At 41.4% G+C, this 16,055-nt stretch overlaps 1 protein-coding gene and 1 pseudogene across 1 annotated transcript in view; one reads left to right on the top strand and one right to left on the bottom strand.

The window, feature by feature from the left end:
* The first annotated feature begins 1,807 nt into the window (after window positions 1–1,807).
* USP42 (ubiquitin specific peptidase 42) overlaps window positions 1,808–16,055 on the top strand; it is a 71,605-nt gene continuing 57,357 nt past the window's right edge. Inside the window, exons 1-2 of the mRNA XM_077907751.1 lie at window positions 1,808–1,938; window positions 5,691–5,838. The gene's annotated coding sequence lies outside the window, so the exon portion shown is untranslated. The remainder of the gene's footprint in view (window positions 1,939–5,690; window positions 5,839–16,055) is intronic.
* LOC144319244 (endothelial differentiation-related factor 1 pseudogene) lies at window positions 8,849–9,210 on the bottom strand (annotated as a pseudogene).

Here is a 16,055-nt window from a genome sequence, read left to right as displayed (position 1 = left end):
CCTGCTTCTCCCTCTGCCTGTGTCTCTGCCTCTCTCTTTCTGTGTCTCTATGAATAAATAAAATAAAAAATCTTTAAAAAGAAAAAAGACCTACTTAGTGATACTGAGTAAAGTCACATGGTGCATACACAAGATCCATTAATTTAATTTCCATTGAGGTTCCCTTTGGGTATTTCTACATGTGCCCAAAGATAGGTATATTATGTGTATGTCCTCATGTCTTATCATGAACATTGAAAACAACAGCATAAGTTACAGAAGGTTTTATGATAGTAATCATAATAAAATAATAATTGCTGATATTTGCCGAGTACTAGTCAGCTCCCTCACCTGTTCTTTTTTTTTTTTTAAGACTTTATTTATTTGAGAGAGAGAGTAAGCGAGCATGAGTGGGGTGAGGAGCAGAGGGAGAAGCAGGCTCCCCTGCCAAGCAGGGATCTCTATATGGGGCTCAATCCCAGAACTCCAGGATCATGACCCGAGCTGAAGGCAGAAGGCAGACGCCCAACCCCTGCTCAACCATCTGAGCCACCCAGATGCCCCTCTGTCACCTGTTCTAAGTGCTTTCACAAATATTAATTCATTCAATCCTCAATACAATTTACAAGCTAGGTGCTGTAATTATCCTATTTTATAGTTGAGAACATAGATGTAAAAAGAGCTTTTCAATAAACACCTTGCCTGAAGTTGCACTACCTGTTGTATTTGGGCAACCAGGACGTTTTTCACATATCACCTTTCACTGCTCTCTACTTTTTTTTTTTTTTACAACAGCTTTTTTTTAATTTTCTTATTTATTTATGGTATTGTTCTGCAACATGCATTTTGTTCTCCACTCCAAAATACGTCCTGGGGAATTTCCAATGTTCGTACAACAGTATTCCATAACTGGGTATTCCATAGTTAATCCAGCCATTCCCCTAACTGAAGGGGAAATTAGGCGTCTCCAATAGGTCAATATTCCAGACAACCTGAAAAACCGCCTCTGTATCCAGTTTTTTTACAGGGACTTCTGCCACTAGTAGCTGTGATTTTAAACACAGTCTTTAACCTGTGTCTCAGCTTCTTGGTCGAGAAGATTCTACTACCACCCAACCTTACGGGATCGCGGTAAGGATTAAACCCGTTGATATATGTATGGCCAGCTCGTTTTAACAGTCAGCAGCGTTATCTTCTTTGATTAGGTCCGATCCTTTGGTCTTGGCTCTTAGGAGACTGGACTCTAGCTTGCATGCGCTGAGCGTGACCTTCCAAATCAGAGTTAAGTCTGAGGCTGGTGGGAGTGTCTGCCTCCGACACCCTTTATTCTCCCGCTTTAAAGTACGATTTTCTGACGGTTTCGGCTTCTCTTTCCAATGGTTAACCGGGGTGAGCTCCACAAGCATCCTCCAACATCCTACTCTTGGTCCACAAGCCGTTCCCTTTACTGGGATATCCAACCTGGCTGCTCGCCACCACGCCCGGGGCCCGAGCCCTCTGCCGAGCCGCCCTCCGCCACGCGCTCCCGAGTCCCGCAGCTACCTCCCAGCATCTCCGACCGCGCGCCCCGGCCGCCGCCAAAGCACCCGGCAGCGAAGGGCTTTCTAAATCCGAACGCGCGCCTTTCGCCACCGGATCCGGAAGTATCTCCTCGCGAGGCGGAAGACCCGCCCCAGCCTCCCGCGCGCGGCTGGCGGGGGGCCGGCCCTGCCTGAGGCTCCTCCCCTCCTCTTCCCAGGAGGAGGGGATGGACTGGCCCGGCGCGGGCGTACCCCTGGCGCAGGCGCGCTGGTGGACTTGGTCCTGGGGCGCTGGCCTGTGGGGCGTGGACATTGGGTTCCTGCCACGCCCCGAGGGGGTACCCCAGCCTGCGCCACTGGACGCCCCTCTGGGCGGTCTTCGACAAGGTCTGAAGCTCCGCCTGATGATCACAGCCAATCTCGGTCTTCCCCCCAAGAAGTAAGCAGTTTATCTGTCCAGCATCCTGGTATTTATATTGATTAGCACACACGTGTATATATAGGTTGCGGATCAATACACAAAATACCATATCGTAAGGTGGTAAAACACAGACTCTAAGTAATAATGTGAGGATATATGTGTGGGTACATATAACTATATATACATATATGTAAATACACGAAATATACTTTTATTATACATAGGAATACATGTGCTTATATGTGCATATATACATATGATTGTATTTATATACACACAAATCTCAATAAATATATTTATTTATATACTATGCAACTCCAGCCTATAAAAATTTATTTATTTATTTTAAAGATTTTTTTAAAGGTTTTATTTATTTATTTATTTGAGAGAGAGAGAACCCAAGTAGGTGAGCGGCAGAGAGAGAGAGGAAGAAGCAGACTCCACACTTAGCAGGGACCCGGGAATCATGACCTGAGCTGAAGGCAAACGCCTAACTTCTGAGCCACCCAGGCATCCCAAGATTTTTTAAGTAATCTCTAAACCCAATGTGGGGCTCCAACTCACAATCCTCAGATCAAGAGCCACATACTCCACTGACTGGGCCAGCCAGATGCCCCAATATATATAAATATTTTATATGTATACGTACATATATATACATATGTAGTTATGTTCGTATGTACATACACATACCCCTACAGAAAATACATATTATTTAGGATTTGTGGGGTTTTTTTTAAAGATTTTATTTATTCATTCATGAGAGACACACAGGGAGAGGCAGAGACATAGGCAGAGAAAGAAGCAGGCTCCATGCAGGGAGCCCAATATGGGACTTGATCCCGGGACTCCAAGATCATGCCCTGGGCTGAAGGCTGGTACTCAACCGCTGAGCCACCCAGGGATCCCAGGATTTGTGTTCTTATTGCCCTACAAGATGCAACTTTACATATCGACCTGCAACTTACTTTTTTCTCTGGCTCTTTGAGAACCCTCCCCCTTAAAGTAGGTCTATTCTTCCTCCTCCTCCTCCTCCTCCTCCTCTTCTTCTTTTCAGTTTGTTTCATGGTGTTCCTCAACTGGCCTATTCAGAGCTGTTGTGGGAGTGGTTAGGAACCAGTAGGAAATATTTTAGGATCTCTGGCAAAGGTGGTACTGGTGGGTTAAAATAGTTTCTTAACTTCCTGCCTCATTTTCCTAGCTGTAACATGGAATTATTAATGGTACCAAACTCCCAAGTTGGTTGTAGGTCCTCATGAGTTAAGGCATATAAATCACACAGAAGTACTTGATCCTTTGTATCTTTCAATAACTTTTATTCCTTGTTTGTATTTTGCCTTGTTAGAGATGATGCTTTCAGCTTTCTCCCTAAGGATGTTTGATTCTTTTTTTTTTTTTTTAAGATTTTATTTATTTATTCATGCGAGACACAGAGAGAGAGGCAGAGACACAGGCAGAGGGAGAAGCAGGCTCTCCATGCAGGGAGCCTGATGTGGGACTGGATCCCGGGCCTCCAGGACCACGCCCTGGGCCAAAGGCAGGCGCTAAACCGGTGAGCCACCCAGGCATCCCAGGACGTTTGATTCTATCTGACAGACATTAAAGGACATCACTCAGACCAGGAATCACGAAGCCCAAGGAATGGTCTCTCCTTCGGTCTTCCTTTTTTATCCAGCCTTACTCTGCGATATATATTTTTCTGAGCTGAGGAGGCCACCAGGCTCTCCAAACCCTCACTCCCACATCTGCTGTTCCACCTGTGTTCCACACTGCCTGCTCCAGCCCCCATTTCACCGGGTTCTTTGCTACCCATCTTTCTCGTCTCCTTCGCACCTCTTTCCCTTCCTAACCTGACAGTGCAAGAACTCTTGATGTCTGACCAATCATTTTTTTTCTCTCACTTATGTGCAAACTCATAAAGAAGACCCTGCAGTTAAATGTGTTAATGAATGAGTTTATTGCTCAGAGGAACACTTAAAACATTTTAATGCTGGAATGACTCCTCTTAATAAATTCTTAACATAAAAGTGTAAGGACACGTTTGTGAAAAGGAACTTCGTATTATTTATTACCTACCCGTTCCCGGTAGCTGTACAAAGTAGCTTCTCCTGGAGCAAACACATTAAATTTGCTGGCTAGGAATCTTAGAACGAACCTCTAAAGTTTTACACTGTTGAAATTTTTTTTGGTATATTATCTTTTATAATTACCTCTAAGCATTTTCTTTGTTATGCTCACCAATGCCTTAAGGGTGCATTTCTGAAATCAAACACTTGCCTTCTCAAGGTTAATTTAGATGAATAGAGTGAAAGCCAAAACAAAATCAGATCTTTGGCCAAACAAAATTTTTATTAATAGTACTATACAAGGAATATGTAAACTCTTCTGGAAAAAATTAAAACATTGCATTTAAGTCAAGTTCCATTTGACTATACTCTAGCCCATCTTCTTTTCCCTTTTGAGAATTAAGCGCTTCTCATTTTCTATTTGTCCAAATCTCTTTCTATTCATTTACATGCATAGACATATTCCCATAGAAAGCATATAATATTTTGGACTTTAGTTTTTGAATTCTTATTACATATTGTATGTATTGTTCAAAAACTTGCTTTTTCAGTCAATGATTTTACTTCAGGAACTTTTTTATTCCTGCCTTTTAAATACTAACATGCAGAGCTTCTATAACAGAGTTGGACACAGTTGAAGAATATTTTCAGATATACCAGGAAAGATGGATTTGTATTGCCCACGATGCCCTCTTTCTGACTACCATTGCCACCTTTTATGCCAATGACTCCACCCCATTCATTTGCCTGGTGGCACTTTCCTGGTTTTATTTGTTTTTAAACCATTCTCTTTTCATTTTTGGTAAAATGGGCATCTAATTCTCTCTCATAGTGTTTTTTAACATAATTAATGAGTTAGCATGTGTAAAGTCATATAGATTATATAGAGGGTGTACCTTGTATACAATAGTATCACAATAGCATATGCTATTAATATATTATTTGATTAGCTCTAATGTACTTATTACCTTGCAAGCAACTCTTGGAGACTTCATCCCATCACAGACACTGATTGACAACATTGAGATCAGAGAAACCATCCCGGTAATAGCGAAACTTCTTTAATTCTTTATTGTACTAAGCTGAGACATTTTTCAGAAAGAGTTATGGATTTTCTCCAACAGCTCCTGAAGATAATCTGCATACTGAGCTCTTTCTTCCCTTACTGTCTTTTTGTTAAGATTTTATTTATATTTGAGAAAGAAAGATGGCAAAAGAGCATAAGCGGGATGTAGGGGGAAAGGGAGAAGCAGACTCCCCACTGAGCTGGGAGCCTGATGTGGGGCTTCATCCCAGGACTCTGGGATCATGACCTGAGCCAAAGGCAGATGCTTAACTGACTGAGCCACCCAGGTGCTCCCCCTTATTGTCTTTTATTTCAGCCTTTATGTATGCTGTCCTGTCTACCTAGAAAATCCCCTCTGTCTCAAGCCCCCATTTCCAGTTTTACAGTAAATCTGTGCATGTACAGTTTAATGCTGAGGAATATATGTTCTGACACTAATTGTGACATTATGAACAAAGTAATTAACCTCTGATCTGTAAAATTGAAATATTATACCTACTTCATAGTCTTGTTGTACACAATAAATGAATTAATATATTTAAATCATAAAGAAGAGGTGCCTGCGGCATAGGAACCTCTCAACCATTTGCTGGTATTAATAACTGTTCCTAATGATGATTCTTCATCTTTGCTCCTAGGAGGCTGATCTTTCCTGCCACCACTGGGTGACATCCGCTCAGATACTCTGACCCTGGTGGTAGTGTTCATTGGTCTTTTGCCATTAGAACCCAGGCAGAAAGATTTCTTCTGCGAGTGTGTGATTTTGTGTCTTCATTACTCATTAAGGTGAGTTAGACATTATGCTTCCCTTCTCCCCTGGTTTTCCCCCCACCCCCACACCTCTCCTGGAAACCTAAGAACACAAATGTTGAATGTGGTATGGTAAAGTTAGTGCAGCCACAGGAGGAAACAAATATGAGGCTTGGAAGGAAGAAATCTGTTGTACTCACAGGTCCCGGCGGGGGGGGGGGGGGGGGCGGGGGGGGCGGGATCACCACATGCCATGCAGGGCCACAGGGGAAGTACCAGGTGTTGGTCAGGTGGCAGAAGACCAGAGTGAGGGGGAAGCATGAGCCAGGATCTTTTTTTGGGTTTCTATTCTGCATGGAGTCAGCAGTTTAGGATTGGCTAGTTGGAATAATTCCAGGAGGCTTTGGGCTATAGGGGTGGTCTCTAGTTGTCTGGTACCTAGCCCTGGATGATTTAGGGCAGAGGAAATATTGGCTTGTATGTTATCATTAGATAAGGAGGTGGCTGGGTCTGTATACTTGGGATTGGTTGGTTTGCACTGGTTGATCAAGCACTTTGCTATCTTTAAGATTTGGCTATCCCAGCCCTGGCAGGGACATTCTCTACAGGCCAGCAAGCTTTTTAAGATGTGAGAGCATTATAAGATATATAGACAATTTAAAAACAGGATTACTAAATGCATATCTGGTTCCTTCTGACCAGAACATTCCTCTGCCTCAGCCCCACTTCACCTGACTTCCTATTACTTATCACTCAGGTCTGTAATGAAATGTGATGTGTTGCATTTACACATAACATATTACCTCCCTCCCTTTGTATTAGTTTGCTAGGGCTGCCATAACAAATTACCACAGACTGGAAGCCTTAAGTAGGATTAATGAATCCTTTTACAGTTCTGGATTCTGAAAGCCCAAGGTAAGAGTGTGAACAGGGTTGGTTCCTCTGAGGCTGTGAGGGAAAGTCTGTTCCATGCATCTCTCCCAGCTTCTGGTGATTTGCTGGCCATCACTCATGTTCCCATGGCCTATAGAAGCATCACCCCAATCTCTGCCTTCATCTTCACATGGTGTTCTCCCATGAGAGTATGTCTGTGTCCGAATTCCCCCTTTTTATAAAGACAGTCATTGGATTAAGGCCCTCATTAAGGACCTCATTTTTTAAAAGATTTATTTATTTATTTATGGGAAAGAGAGAGAGAGAGAGAAAGAGAGAGAGAGAGAGAAAGGCAGAAACACAGGAGGAGGGAGAAGCAGGCTCTATGCCGGGAGCCTGACGCGGGACTTGATCCCAGGACTCCAGGATCGCTCCCTGGGCCAAAGGCAGGCGCTAAACCGCTGAGCCACCCAGGGATTCCCAAGGACCTCATTTTTAAAGAACTTGATTGCTTCTGTAAAGACCCTGTCTCCAAATAAGGTCCCATTCTCAGGTAGTGGGAGTTAGGACACCAACATATTTTAGGAGGACATGATTCAGTCCATAATGCTCCCCTCACAGCTCTCCCTTCATCCCCCTATGTTAGGGCCCTCCATTCTGCACTTTCCTAGTGCCTGTATCCACACCCCAGAGCCCTAAGCACACTTTATTGTAGATGTTACTTTTTAAAAAAAATATTTTATTTATTTATTCATGAGAGAGAGAGAGAGAGAGAGAGAGAGAAAGAGAGAGAGAGAGAGGCAGAGACACAGGCAGAGGGAGAAGCAGGCTCCATGCAGGGAGCCTGACATGGGACTGGATCCCAGGTCTCCAGGATCACACCCCTAGGCTGAAGGTGGCGCTAAACTGCTGAGCCACCTGGGCTGTGCTAGATGTTACTTTTTAGAGCCAATTCTACTTCTTTCCTACCCAAATATGTCTCTGACTCCTCATTTTTCTCTGTGTCATACACACACTTATATGCTCAAGGGACACACTTAATGGAAAATTGATGAGTGAATAAAAGCGTGAACTGTTGGGGGATTGGGGAGAGAAGATCGCTTGTGTGCATAGCTGTAATCATAATTTAATGTTTATAGTCCAGAGAGCCATTTACAACATTTTCACTAACTTCTGGAAGGAATCCTCTTGGGATTCATTACATTACACTCATAACTTAATTAACAGGTTTTATATATTTAGTTTATAACCAATTTATTATGTTCAAGGAAGAATCTCTTTGCAATCAGTTTTATCACAGTCACAATCTAATTTGGGGACACGTGATACTGGTTCAATATTGAGTTATAACCCTGGCATTTGACATGTTTCCCTTGGTTATGTTTGATCACATTCTTCCTGTGAGTTATTTCAGTTTGTTATTTATTATTTGCTATTTGTTTCAGCTACTGTGATGAGAGTCACTGCTCATAACATGTTCTGAGTTGTTCTTGTTGATTTATGGAGATCATTTGATTTATATATGTGTCTTTTTAAAAAATATTTTATTTATTTATTCATGAGAGAGACATACACAGAGAGGTAGAGACACAGGCAGAGGGAGAAGCAGGCTCCTGGCAGGAAGCCTGATGTGGGACTTGATCCCAGGTCTCCAGGATCATGCCCTGGGCCGAAGGCAGCACTAAACTGCTGAGCCACCAAGGCTGCCCCTGATTTATATATGTATCTTTTTTTTAATATATATATGTGTCTTTTTAAATCAGCTAACATTTTAGACTCTAATTGGATTTCTATTGATTATATTGATTCTCTCTCTCATTTTATTTTTATTCTTGTGTTTCTACATTGGTCCAAAACACAAGAACCATATGTAATCATTATGGTAATAACACACATTATGGTTTTATTCCTGAATAGATAGAAGTTATTTTATTTATTTACTTACTTATTTTTTACTCTGCAAGGTTGTTTGTTTGACACCAGGTATGGTAGGGAGGGTTCCTGGGTAGGGCTAATGCCCCATGTTCCACTCAGCCACGTGAAGAGACCCATGCTAGAGCTGGTGGTCAAGGGCAACCAGCCAGATGAGATCAGAAGGAACATACTTATTTCCAGGCTTTGTGTTCATTTTGCCCTTGGCCCCTTTTTTGGTTGGCTTCCTAGTATCCTACCCCTAGAACTTGAAGCCAATAGCTCTTTGAATTTTGCCCAGAACTTGGTTTTTAGGAATGGCCTGTCCACTCTTGTAGTCCACTATGCCCTGAAGCTTTTCATTGATTTTCATCGCCAAGTCTTTCTGAGTCAGCCCCTTGCTCTGCTGGCCCTGCTGGATCACCTTGCCCACCTCTAGGGCCACCTGATAATGATCCAGCTTGGCCATAGTCTTGGTGATCAAATGCTGTTTGTTCTGGTCAGCAGCCCATTCTTGGAAATCTCCACATCTTCTCCTCATCTCTGAGATGCTAAGATGGCCTGCTTGGATTCAGGGCCCTTTCTTCACAGGACTGTCACCATGTCCCAGTTGTTCTTGGCCATGGCAGTCACGTAGGTCTGGCTGTCCATCTGGTGGCTCCGGGGCAACTGCTCGAAAACTAGGCCTGCAATGTTCCTTCACTGCTTGGCTGCTTCCTGATAGAAGTTATTTTAAATTTAAGATGTTACATGATCCTTTGTATGGTATGTTTCCTCTCCTTCCTTTGAAAGTTCATGCCATTATGCATCACCACTCTTTTCTGCATTTGTCTTCTGACTTCCATATCATCTCCTTATGTTCATGGGAAGGCTACAGTCCCCAACTCTGTTTTAGCCATCCTTCTCTTCAAATGAAATGATCACTCTCAATTTTAATAACAAAACAATGCAAAGTCACTTTGGTGTGTATAGTTTCCACAATTTTCTCAAGAAAGTGGGGAAAATGGTGTATCAGAATTAATGGCTCCTTGAACTCTCTGAAGACTCCCAGTGACCACAATTCTCATATTTTTCATGTGTAACACTTATATATTATGTCCAAGCAAAAAATTAGCATTAAAAAAATTCTTAAGAGTGATGTCAGCAAAAATGGTAGAGTACAGATTTCCAGGGGCTCTTTCTCCCCATAACACTGAAAATCCCCCTTAACACTGAAAATCCTGGTAAAAACTGTCAGAATCAACTTTATCAAAACTCTAGAAGATAGTCAAAGATTTATTTTTTTAAGATTGATTGATTGATTGATTGATTGATGAGAGACACAGAGAGAAAGAAGCAGAAACACAGGCAGAGGGAGAAGCAGGCTCCCTGAGGGAGCCCAATGTGGGACTCAATCCCAGGACTCCAGGATCACGACCTGAGCTGAAGGCAGACACTCAACCACTGAGTCACCTAGGCGTCCCAAGTCAAAGGTTTATGGCCATGAGGCAAATGCTTAATCATGAGAAAGGTCACTGAAACCAGCGGGGATGAGGATCTGGCATTTTAACTTAGTCTTACCCCATCCTTTCCCAGTGCAGCAGCAGTCTCAAAGGCAGCCACCATTCCCAGTGTGCACATCTAGTCCAAAACTTCAGGAGACTTTGATCAAGAAATTCTGCTGGTCTGTTTCAACTTGTCTATGGGTCCTCTGAAGAGCTGACACACAAGGGACCTGCTTTTGTTCTTCCTAATCCAGAACTCTCTCAGGGTGGAAAGATGCCCATGGCTACATGGAGGATGCTCCTGGAAAAGAATGAAATCCAAATGCTGTCTGGGGCAAGAAATAATGGTTGAGATAAATAATAGACATTCCGAAAGCTGGGGAGGAAAAGCTAGAGAGTGAGAAACTTTGGTGAAAAGGGCTTTGAAAGACTCCCACACACAGTGGAGGACCTAGAAATCCATATGCATGGCCAGGGCAGGATGCACGCTCACAAAAGACCTGGGAAGATCATAAGCTTTCACCACTGACTGGTCTTTAGACTCTGCATAAACAGAAAATGAAGGCTTAGGCAGAGTGTAAACAGCCTGGTTAATTGTTGAAGGAATGCCCCAACACAGAGCTAATCTGCAAAGAACGAGGGAGTTTCTTTCTTTCTTTCTTTCTTTCTTTCTTTCTTTCTTTCTTTCTTTCTTTCTTCTTTCTTTCTCTTTCTTTCTTTCTTTCTTTTTTCTTTCTTTCTTTCTTTTCTTTTCTTTTCTTTTCTTTTCTTTTCTTTTCTTTCTTTCTTTTCTTCCTAGAATACACCAAAATGTCCATCCAGTTTTTTTTTTTTTTTTTTTTTTTTTATTTATGATAGTCACACACAGAGAGAGAGAGAGGGGCAGAGACACAGGCAGAGGGAGAAGCAGGCTCCATGCACCGGGAGCCCGATGTGGGATTCGATCCCGGGTCTCCAGGATCGCGCCCTGGGCCAAAGGCAGGCGCCAAACCGCTGCGCCACCCAGGGATCCCTCCACCCAGTTTTTAATAAAAAAGTATGAAGTATGCAAAGACACAACAAAGTATGGCCCATTCCCAGGATCAAAAAACTGAACAATGAATAGGGAGAAATCTGCACTATTGCTTTACTGTGTTTCTCCTTTACTCTCACACAAAGACCACACTTAAAACACTTCTGACACCAGATATTCAGTGTTTTTTCCCACACCAAAGCAATTATGTGATACTACCTGGGTGTCCCACATTCTAACTCAATTCTGACACTATCAATAGTGTCAGATCTCACAAGTCAAGGGCCCACTCTCATGAGAATGCCCCCCCCCAATTCAGATGCCAATGGCAATTAGTAGGTCTTCAGGTTACCCACAAGTTCTATCTAACTTGGCTACAAATCAGAGGTTCTTGTGACTGCCTCCCAACCTTGGATTCAATTATTTGTTAGAACAGCTCACAGAACTCAGTTCACACTTACCAGTTTATTAAAAGATATGATAAGGGATACAGATGGCTGGCCAGATTAAGAAATGCATAGTATGAAGTCTGAGAAGGTCCAAAGCACAGAAGCTTCTGTCCCCATGGAGTTGGGATGCATCAACCTCCTAGTACTTAAATGTGTTCACCAACATGTAAGCTCTCTGAACCCCACACTGTTGGAATTTTAGGGAGGCTTCCTCATATAGGCATGATCAATTATTAACTCCACTTCCAGCCCCTTTCCAAGGTTTTCGTCATGGCTTGGTTTTTCAGATGGCCAGCTCCCATGCAGGAGCTATCCAGGAGCCCACCCAGAGTCAACTCTTTAGAACAAAAGATGCTCCTACTGCTTTTATCACTTAGGAATTTACAAGGGTTTTAGGAGCCCTCTGCCAGGAATGGAGATGGAAACTAAATATTTTTAAAATAATAAATCAAAATATCACAAACAGAAATTATCCTTGAGAAAATACAGACATTAAAGCAACTATATTAACTATGCTCCAAGAGCTAAAGGGAATATAAAAAAGCTGAAGAAAACCAGAAGGATTATGTCTTAACAAATAGGGAATGTCAATAAAGAAATAGACATTATAAAAAAGGAAATAAAATAGAAATTTTATTTTATTTTTTTAAAGGTGTTAATTTATTTATGATAGTCACACACAGAGAGAGAGAGACAGAGACACAGGCAGAGGGAGAAGCAGGCTCCATGCACCGGGAGCCCGACGTGGGACTCAATCCCAGGTCTCCAGGATCGCGCCCTGGGCCAAAGGCAGGCGCCAAACCGCTGCACCACCCAGGGACCCCTAAAACAGAAATTTTAGAGCTTAAAAGTACAATAGCTGATATGAAAAAATTTGTAAAGTGGTTCAACAGCAGGTTTGAGCAAATGAAAGAATCAGCAAATGTGAAAATTGGTCTGATGAAATATTTCAACCTGAGAACCAGAAAGAGAAAACAATGAAAAAAATGAACAAAGACTAAGTGACCGGTGGGTGGAGTAACATATACATAATGGGAGTCCCAGAAGGAGAAAAGAGAGAGGAAAGGGGCAGGAAGAATAATTGAAAAAAAGATTATGGAAAATTTTCCAAATCTGATAAAAAAAAAAAAAAACATGAATCCATATATTCAAGAAACTCAGTGAGGGCTCCTGGATGGCTTAGTCAATTAAGCATCTGCCTTTGGCTCAGGTCATGATCCCAGGGCCCTGGGATTGAGCCCCACAATGGGCTCTCTCCTCACCAGGGAGCCTACTTCTCCCTCTCCCTCTGCCTGCTACTCCCCTTGCTTGTGCCCCTTCTCTGTCAAATAATTAATAAAATCTTTTTTAAAAATTCAGTGAACTCAAGTAGAATGAACACATATTTATACACACCAAGACATAGGACAAGAAGGAAAAAAAGAATCTTGAGACAGGGGAAGAAGCAACTTATAACATACAAGGATCTTCAGCAAGATTAACAGTAGATTTCTCATCAGAAGCCATGGAGACCAGTAGGCAGTGGGGTTGACATAATTAAAGTGCTGAAAAGACAAAACCTGTCAACCAAGAATTCTATACCTGGCAAAACTATCCTTCAAAAATGAAGGCAAAATTAAGACATTCCTGAAGAAACAAAAGCTGATGGAGTTTGTTACTAGTAGATCTTCTCTACAAGAAATGCTACAGGGGGTGCTACAAACTGAAATGAAAAAATACTAGATAGTAACTTGAAGCTATACAAAAAAATAAAAAACACTGGTAAAGGTAATTACAGGTGAGTATAAAAGCTACTATTACTAATGAGAGACACACACAGAGAGGCAAAGATATAGGCAGAGGGAGAAGCAGGTTCCCCATGGGGCACTCCATCCCAGGATCCCAGGACCACCACCTGAGCCAAAAGCAGATGCTCAACCACTGAGTTACCCAGGTGCCCCTGAAGTAGACTTTATTTTTTTAAATATTTATTTATTCACGAGAGACAGAGAGAGAGAGGCAGAGACACAGGCAGAGGGAGAAGTAGGCTCCATGCTGGGAGCCCAACGTGGGACTTGATCCCGGGCCTCCAGGGTCACGCCCTGGGCTGAAGACGGCGCTAAACCACTGAGCCACCCGGGCTGCCCTGAAGTAGACTTTAAATCAAAACTGTTCCAAGAGACAATGAAGGGTATTATTTAATGATAGAAGAGTGAATGCATTGAGAAGATATAACAATTATGTAGATACCTAACAGAGCCCCCAACTATATGAAGAAAAAGTTGACAGAATAGAACAGAGAAATAGTTCTTCAAGAATAGTTTGGAGACTTAAACACCTCACTTACAATAATAAATAAAGTAACTAGACAAACAATCAGTGGGGACATGAAGGAAGTGAACAAAACCATATGCCAGCATTGTCCAGGGCAAATCATATGTTAAGCCACAAAACAAGTCACAATAAATTTTTTAAAAATGGAATCACATAAAATATCTTCTCTGACCACAATAGAATGAAACAAGAAATTTAGAAGGAAAACTAGAGAATCCACAAAATGTGTAAATTAAACAATATCCTTTTTTAAAATGTATTTTTAAAGTTTATTGGGTTTTTTTTTAGTAATCACTACATCCAACATGGGGCTTGAATTCATGGCCCCACATTGAATTGTATGCTCTTCCTGCTGAGCCAGCCAGGCACACTTAAAAAATAATAATAAATATATATATATATATATATATATATATACACACAAGTTTTATATATAATATATGTTTTAACATATTTTTATATATAAAGTTTATTTATAAACAATACATTCTTTTTTAAAAATTTTATTTGTGAAAGAGAGAGAGACAAGGGAGAGGGAGAGAAAGAGCATAAGTGGGGGAAGGGGCACAGGGAGTCCAGCTGGAGCCTCAATCCCAGGACCCTGAGATCATGAGTTGAGCTGAAGGCAGATATTTAACCCACTGAGCCACCCAGGCACCCCTAAACAATACATTCTTTTTTAAAATTTTATTTATTTATTTTAGAGAGAGACAGATCACAAGCAGGGAGGAAAGGCAGAGGGAGAAGTAGACTCCCTGCTGAGCAGGGAACCTGATGCAGGACTCAATCCCAGGACCGTGAGATCCTGACCTGAGCCAAAGGCAGATGCTAAACCGACTTAAGCCACCTGGGCACTCCTAAACAATACATTCTTAAATAACAAATTGATCATAGAAGAAATCACAAAATAAATTAGAAAATATTTTGAAATGAACAAAAACAAAAATAATCAAAACTTGTGACATGCGGTGAAAACAGAAATTTATAGCTATAATGTCTATATTTAAAAGAAAGGTCTTAAATATATAGCTTATACTTTAAGGAACTAAAAAAAGAAGAGCAAACTAAGTCCAAAGTTAGCAGAGAGAGGAAAAGATAAAGGTTAGAGTAAAGATAAATGAAATCATGATCAGAACAACAGAAAAAAAAATCAATAAAACCAAATTTAGTTATTTGAAAAGATTAATAAAATTGACAAAACTTTAGCTAGATCGACTAAGAAAAAAAGAGAGAAGACTCAATAAAATCAGGAAAGAAAATGGGGATCTTACTACTGACTTTACCAAAAAAAGCATTATAAAAGAATACTATGAATAATTATATGCCAACAAAGTATGACATAGATGAAATGGACAAATTACTAGAAACATACAAACTCCCAAAACTAACTCATAAAGAAATAGAAAATCTGAATTGAATGTTTTTATCATGAGTTGGATTCTGTCAAAGGAAAAGCCTTTGACAGAATTAATTGAGAAGATCATGTTCGGGATCCCTGGGTGGTGCAGCGGTTTGGCGCCTGCCTTTGGCCCAGGGTGCGATCCTGGAGACCCGGGATCGAGTCCCACATCGGGCTCTCGGTGCATGGAGCCTGCTTCTCCCTCTGCCTATGTCTCTGCCTCTCTCTCTCTCTCTCTCTCTCTCTCTCTCTCTCTGTGACTATCATAAATTAAAAAAAAAAGAGAGAAGATTATGTTCTATTAATGTGGTGTATAACAAATTAGGATATTGAATTGATAATCCAAAACCTCCCAACAAAGAAATCCCAGGACAAGATGGCTTCACTGCTGAATTCTACAAAATATTTATAGAAGAATTATCATTAATACTTCTCAAACTCTTCCAAAAAATAGAAAAGGAGGAAACACTTTCTATCTCTCTATAAGGCTAACATTATCCTGATACTAAAGCCAGACAAAAACATCACAAGGACACTGCAGACCAGTGTATATCATAAATATAAATGCAAAAGTCCTCAACAAAATACTAGCAAGCTAAACAATGATTATAAATGTGACCAAATGGGATTTCTCAGGAATGTAAGAGTGGGGGACACCTGGGTGGCTCAGTGGTTGAGTGCCTTCAGGTCAGGTTGTGATCCTGGAGTCCTGGGATCGAGTCCCACATCTGGCTGCCTGCTTCTCCCTCTGCCTGTGTCTCTGCCTCTCTCTCTCTCTCTGTCTCTCATAAATAAATAAAATCTTTTAAAAA

This window comes from Canis aureus, chromosome 8 (assembly GCF_053574225.1).
Source record: "Canis aureus isolate CA01 chromosome 8, VMU_Caureus_v.1.0, whole genome shotgun sequence".
Lineage (NCBI taxonomy): Eukaryota > Metazoa > Chordata > Mammalia > Carnivora > Canidae > Canis > Canis aureus.
The sequence above is the reverse complement of the archived record's forward strand: the minus strand, read 5'-3'. Positions and strand labels throughout refer to the sequence as shown.